General features: G+C 40.5%; 1 long non-coding RNA gene across 1 annotated transcript; it reads left to right on the forward strand.

Annotated features, from left to right (window-relative positions):
* The first annotated feature begins 1,082 nt into the window (after positions 1-1,082).
* Positions 1,083-3,548, forward strand: LOC116446399. The gene is made up of 3 exons (XR_004241208.1): positions 1,083-1,214; positions 1,909-1,999; positions 3,439-3,548. It is a non-coding gene; the product is annotated as an uncharacterized LOC116446399 (long non-coding RNA).
* The last annotated feature ends 3,061 nt before the right edge of the window (positions 3,549-6,609 follow it).

Here is a 6,609-nt window from a genome sequence, read left to right on the forward strand (position 1 = left end):
CTTTGTGAAAATACTGTTCTTAGTGAAAGCAATCACTGAAGATTATGCGATGATTCTGAACTCTGAAAAGATATTTGAGGCAAGAGAATAAAATAAATCATTTTAGCCATTCATTTTGACAAAAGCAAAACTGTAGAAAGCTTTATCCATTATTTTTGTCTTTGTGGAGCCATTCAAAAGCAACAGTAGCATCAGCAGAGTACACGACTGCTTTGTTAGAGGTGCAGTTCAGAGGTGCTCGATTTTGAGGTTCACTTGAGGTGAACAGTCAAGACAGCAGAAACCATCCTCTGATCTGGGCAGAGATATTCAGACACAATCAGTAACTTCAGTGCCAGTGATTAATTTACTGAGACTTTAGGCAGAACTGTCTGCTCTTTAATTGTCTTTGAAGAAAAAATAAGCTTGGGGTTTATAAGCAGGTTACGTATGTTTGGGCTGAATTAAGGGGAAGCACTCCTTCTCGATTTCATGATTTGTACTGGGAAACAAAAAGCAGGTTCACTTTTTAGCCCGATTAAGTGTGTTCATCTAATTATTGGAGTATAGAGTTCACTGCTGTCGTATGTGGGGTTTACTAGAGCACCTGTGGTCCAGCACTTGCATGCATGGTTCTCTTCAAGCAAGGCAGTACCTTCACCTCTCCACCTTTGATAAATGGTAAAAACCACACAACTCCCTAAAATCTTCTAAAGTCTTGGCAAGATGAGAGAGCTTTGTCCAGACTAAGTAAAAGGGAGAAGCAATTATCTGAATGAAGAAGGGTGTGTCAGTGAACACCTAGGATGAATCTTCATATTTATATCATGTATTTGTCGTATGTAGGAGTGAAGTCCAGCACTCGACCATTGATTTGAGGCAGGGTCACCTGAGGTACTGTCAGCCAGTGGCATGCATGCAAGACTACTTGGGATGGCTTTGGTTTGCCTTATTAGCTGCAGGTAATGTTATTCCTAGATACGACTCAGGAAACTAGTAATTTATTTTCAAAACACTGCATATCCAGAAGTTTTTAATTTTCTTTTTTCAGCTGCATCAACCCACAATTTAACTCTAAATTTCAGGTAAGCACCAACTGCAAGTCTGTGGAGGATGAGTTGAAAGGTGCTGTACCACTGTGTCAGGGTGGGCAGCCGTGTCAAGTGTCTCCTTGCCTCTGAAGACACGGGCTCAGCTGGGGATTGAGAGAGCATGTAAGCCTGGAACTGCAGGAGGTGAGCAGGCAGCATGGTGGGGGCACTGCAGTTTGGGGTGGGGAAATGGGGTGTCCTGAGATCTGGTGAAGCCCTGTATTTACAGGCCATTTTTCTCACTATATGGTTAATTTTTTTATTCTCAGTCTTCATTGAAGTAAGTGACTGTAAATAAGTTTGAACTTAAAATCCATTCAAAACTGTGAGAACCCTTATATAAATGTGCAGTTTCCACATGATCTGAAGTACTGCACACAGACAATCAACAGATTTCTATCAAACCATACTACACCATAACCTTTAAATCTTCCTGCCTGTTTAGAAAAGTAATACATTTTGTTTCTTATTTTTTGTATGGTACTCTAAAGTGCAAAAGAGAAAGGATAGAAGAATATGTATGAGCTAATGGCAAACCTTAAGTACTGTATCAATAAAGACATTAAAGAGGTGATAGAAAATAAAAGAGGCGGGGTCCTTTCTATCGATTGCCAGACCTGGGAATGTGTGATAGCTGTGAGCATTGCTGTATTTCACCACAGCCACTGTCCTATGCACCCACTGCACCAGCAGAGTGAGGTGATGTGGAGATGTTATTGCTGATCCTGAACAAAGTATCAGCTGATTAATTAGAAAGTTATTATTTGAAGGCAGCATACTATTGAAGGATAAGCTCCAAGCTATCATTATTAATAACCACTCCTTTATATTGCTGCAGAACCATGCTGTTAAACCAGACCCTCCTGCTTGTCCCAGAGAGTTTGCAGTCTGCTCCTACGCTTACAACTCAAAGTCTCTACAGAGGGAAGGTAAGGTAGGAAACGTGTGCCAGGCCCAGGCTGTGTTTTGGGCTTCTCAGGGAGAGAGGGAACTGTGAGGTCTTGGTCCCAAACCTCCCACAGGCATTGCAGCCTGTTCAGCACTCTGGCGGGGCTCAGAGGTGCTCAGGACGTGACTCTCATGCTTTACTAAGGTATAGGATGGTCCTTGAGTAAAGCTCACATGAGCTAAGAGATAAGCAGCATTTTATCAGTTTTGTCCCCATTCCTCCTGCTACTACCCTTCTTGTCTTTGTTTCTGAGGTGTCGAGAAAAAAACCCCCACAAGATGCCTGGACATAAGAGGGCTATGAAATATGTTCTTCTGCTGTTCTTTTGTCCTCTATGTTAGAGGACAATTAGAGTAACAATTAGAATTGCTGCTCTTCTGTCAAATTTTACTTTATGCTTTTCTGTCAAAGTTTCTCAGAGTCTGCTGTGAAACCTACTAATGCTTTCTTTTCCTGTGTATCTGTTGAAACCATTGGAAATAAAACCAACACCAGAACTTCTCTGTAAAGACCCAGAATAAAAATACTTGTTTGTAGCAATTCCTTACATTGAGCTGGCAGGAGGAAAACCTCTCAGTCAGTGGAAAGTAACTTCTTTTCTGTGTCTATCTCCAAATTCCTGGAATCTGGTGTTGCTTCTCCCTGTATGCCATTAAATAAAAGACCATTAAGGAAACAATCATTACTGCAGGTAAACTAAAAAACCATTACACTTACACCAACTCCAAATGGGATAAAAATTGAGCTAATGAGTTTTTAGGTGACATTGTTTACCAAGAATTATAATTTACTTGTGTTTTTGTTAATTTAATTAATTGAGTAGTTAATTAAATATTGTCTGTAGGAAGCTGCCATGCAAAAAAAAAAAAAAAAAAACAGTTTACTGCAATCCCACTTTTTTTAAAATGAATTTCATTGCCATCAAATAAAGAATGTGTTTGTGTTTGTTTCCTCTGTTTAAATTCTGCTTCCTCCTTGTGAAACTGTTAATATGGTAGAGCCCTGCTCTGAAATTGCCTACAAACTCTTAAAAACATAGCTAATTACAGATAGCCCAATTTAAACTTTACAGCATTCTTGATACATTCAGAATGTATGGAAGGCGGTTTGTGCCAGCCAGCAAGCAGAAACACATTGTACTTCTGTGAATTTGGAGATGAAGCAAGAAGGGCTCCTTCTGCTGACAGAAAGTGAGGCTCACTAAATACAACTGTGAAGAAAAAAATTAAAAATTATGGTGTTAATGGATTAAATTTTTGTAATTAACGCTGATCTTGGTTATGGATATTCCTCTGCTATGGAGTGCAGTGCAGGGGTAAAGTGATCAGAAGAAGAGTGCTGGAAGCACATTGTATCATATTCCAACAATATCAGCAAGTAGCTTGCACCTAATAATGGTTTGTTTGCATATTACTTCAGAAAAGTTCTGGGGATCGTTCCTGGGAGTTTCATGGAGCTGGGCACAGAGACTGCAGAAAAATGGAGCTGGGAAAGCAGCAAAACTGGACCATGCTCTGGATGTCCAGCAGCCTTTGGCAAGTGACTCAAGATGGATTTTTCTTTTAATTCTACTCTATAAAAGAAATAAAAATTATTTATCTTTACTGCTTGTAGGCCAAAAGCCTTCTATGTCAGGTATCACTACTAAAGGCTTTAGTGGTGCAGAAATGTTGTTCAAAGAGTGTGGCAGGATGGTGCTGTGTAAAGGGGCAGGATCTGGCAGCCAGCTTAGAGCTCATTTCTGTCACAAGAATTTCAGGATCACAGGAAATTGTAGAGTCTGAAGATCTGCAAGACATTGCATTTATTCTGAGATTGTACTATCTGAAATTGTTTTCCTAATTTTATCAATTTAAAATTGCTTAGCATTTCAACTCAGGAAAAATGATGTAATTTCTACAACTCTTCTGAGGATTTGCCAAAACTGCAGAATGTGTGCCTGCCAAACTGGCCTGCAGCAGATGTTGATAAGGAGAAGTGCAAGGCCTCTGAAGCTCTGTTGTCCATGGGTCTGTGTTGAAAAGCTGTTGGTAGAGGATTGCTCCTGGGTGTGTGGTCTGCACAGAGCAAAGAAGTGCTGCCTTCTCTTACCTCCCCAGCCCACACACCCAGGCTCATTTTTCTCTACTCTTCTGGGTAGAATAGACTTGAAGGAGACTTCTTCCAGCCCCAGGAAGGCATCCCCAAGGACAAGAAGGAGGTCCTGAAACTGCTGAGCTCCTGTGCACTGTCCCAGCTAGGCTGTGTTCAGATCATCCTGAGATTCTGGAGGAGGACTGGGATGCACAAAAGCTGCCACTCAATGAGACATGTGCAAGGTGCTGCACATGAAAAGGAGGATCAAGGCCGTGACAACCTGGAGGGAAAGAAACCAGGGCACTGAATGAGTACTGTTTGCTTTTCCAGGTAGAAACAATTTTGGAGACGCATTTTGCGCAGGAACCACCTGACATTTTCTCTCGACCTCTCAGAAGTTCTGCTTAGGAAATTAAATGTAAAACACCTTTATCTTGTTGTATGTCATTTCCTAAGTGACAGCTGATTACATTTTAGGAATGCTTTCTCATTTTCTGAATTAAATCAGTTTGGTATTCTGTAGCAGACAGTACTCATTAACCTTTTAAATATTGCCAAACTGGTTTGAAGCATTCAGTGGAGGAAAAAAAAAAAGGAAAAAACCCCTCTGTTAAACATCTTTGTAATCTGATGCTTCTGGAGCAACAGGCAACAAATACTAGGTATTCTTGCTGTAATGTATTAATGTGGCACTGGTTCACACTCTACTTGAGCAGATTTGAAGACAGCACAAAATATGAACCAAGCTTGTGATGTATAGTAGGAATGTCATTTATCATCTTATCAAAGTCTGATGTTTAGAATGATACTGATTTTCGTGATTAATGATTCCATATAACTCTTGTAGACTGTTGAGAAGAAGAAAATAGAAGTCCACTTTCTAAGCCTCACTAAGCACACATGGCAGAAACCAGGAGATAAGGAGTTGCAAGATCTCAAACCACTGGTTCTGTTGTGTTCATGAATATGTAAGTAGAACTAAATGAGAAACTTAATGTGATTCTGCAGGTTTTTTGCTTCCCTTACCTCTCCCAGCCCTCAAAATACATTATGGGTAGTGACTGCATAATATCCAAGCCATGACTATTACTAAAAAGTACCTATTGAGTTGGTGAGTGAAGGGAAATGTTTAAAAGTGCTGGTATTATATGATGTTTGTGTGTCTGAGCAACATCTGTGATGTTTATCTTGTTAGTCTTTCTGCAATAACTATTGGTCCCTGATTCTTCAGTCCTGTAAAGACTCTATAATATCCCTATTTTGGGGAGGCTCAGTAAGAAACTAAAGTTACACAAATTAATCTATTACTTTGTTTATATCTTACACAAGTACCTTGTAAGCAGAAAACGTCTGTAGCCACATCCCCTGATAATGTTGCTCTTCCATGCAGAGCATGTGTGTGCCATCACAAAATGGTATCTGTACATGTTTTGGTGGGCTCTTTGGCTAATTAGGTTTTAAAACAACATAGTTAAATCGCTGGCACAGCCCTTCTCCCAAGAGAGGAAACTGGCTCAGACCCATTACTTTGGGGACCAATCAATATGGATCGATTCCTGCAGTATGGGGATAGAATGTTCCCAAATCCAGACTTCTTAGCCAGGGGGATTTCTCCCAAGTCCACTTTCTGGTAGCTTTGCCACCTTGTAATACAATGAAGGCAGCTAGTCAATCATTTGGCTCACGAGCAGTGAAGTACTTAGAGAGGAGTATGCTGGGGCCTTGGTATCAGCCAGCTGGTCATAATAAAACCAGCCAAGGCAGTTGCAGGCCAACTGAGAGAAATCACCCTTCTTTCCACATCTCCTGGCAAGGGGAAGTGCTGTTCTCAGTAGATCCATGGCAGGAGCCGTGCCATTTCAAGATACCTTCCTTGCTGTACTTTCTGGCCCATTTTTTCCTCTTCTGAAGAAAAGAAAAAAAAAAAAAGGCAAGTTAAACTGTTAAGATGCTAAAACTTGTTCCTCACATTCCCCAAAAGCCAACTTGGAACAGGAAAAAAAAGAACGTAGAGGACACCAGTGTTCCACCCATTCAGTATTGTCAGAGTGAAGATGAGTCCTTAGGCTTTTTAGGAGGCTACTATTTAACCAGCAGTTGTTAACACTGATATTTATTTAGAGTGTATGGTGAGATTCTTTTGTGCTGCTGAAAGAGCCACACTACACACTGAAAAGTAGGAATTCTTGTAATCTAAGGAGGTTTTATGGTTCCTTTAAACTGTGTCCTGGTGAAACAGTTGTGTGGAAAACCTTAAGACATGGAACTGTGAATTAAATCTTTATAGGAAATGTCCCTGCAAATAGAAGATGTATTTTAACTTGAAGTAGGCACAGTATAACCACAGTCATGTGGACTGAACATCAGCAATGGAAGTACTGCTGGGGATTGAGTGCTTTTCAACCCTGTTGTAGATAACTTCTCATACCAGTCGTGAGTCATGCCTAATGTGCATTGGATTTAGAACAAATCTTACTAAAGGGAACTATGGTGCACACACCCCACACCCCCTCC

This window comes from Corvus moneduloides, chromosome 7, assembly GCF_009650955.1.
Source record: "Corvus moneduloides isolate bCorMon1 chromosome 7, bCorMon1.pri, whole genome shotgun sequence".
NCBI classification, from domain to species: Eukaryota; Metazoa; Chordata; class Aves; order Passeriformes; family Corvidae; genus Corvus; species Corvus moneduloides.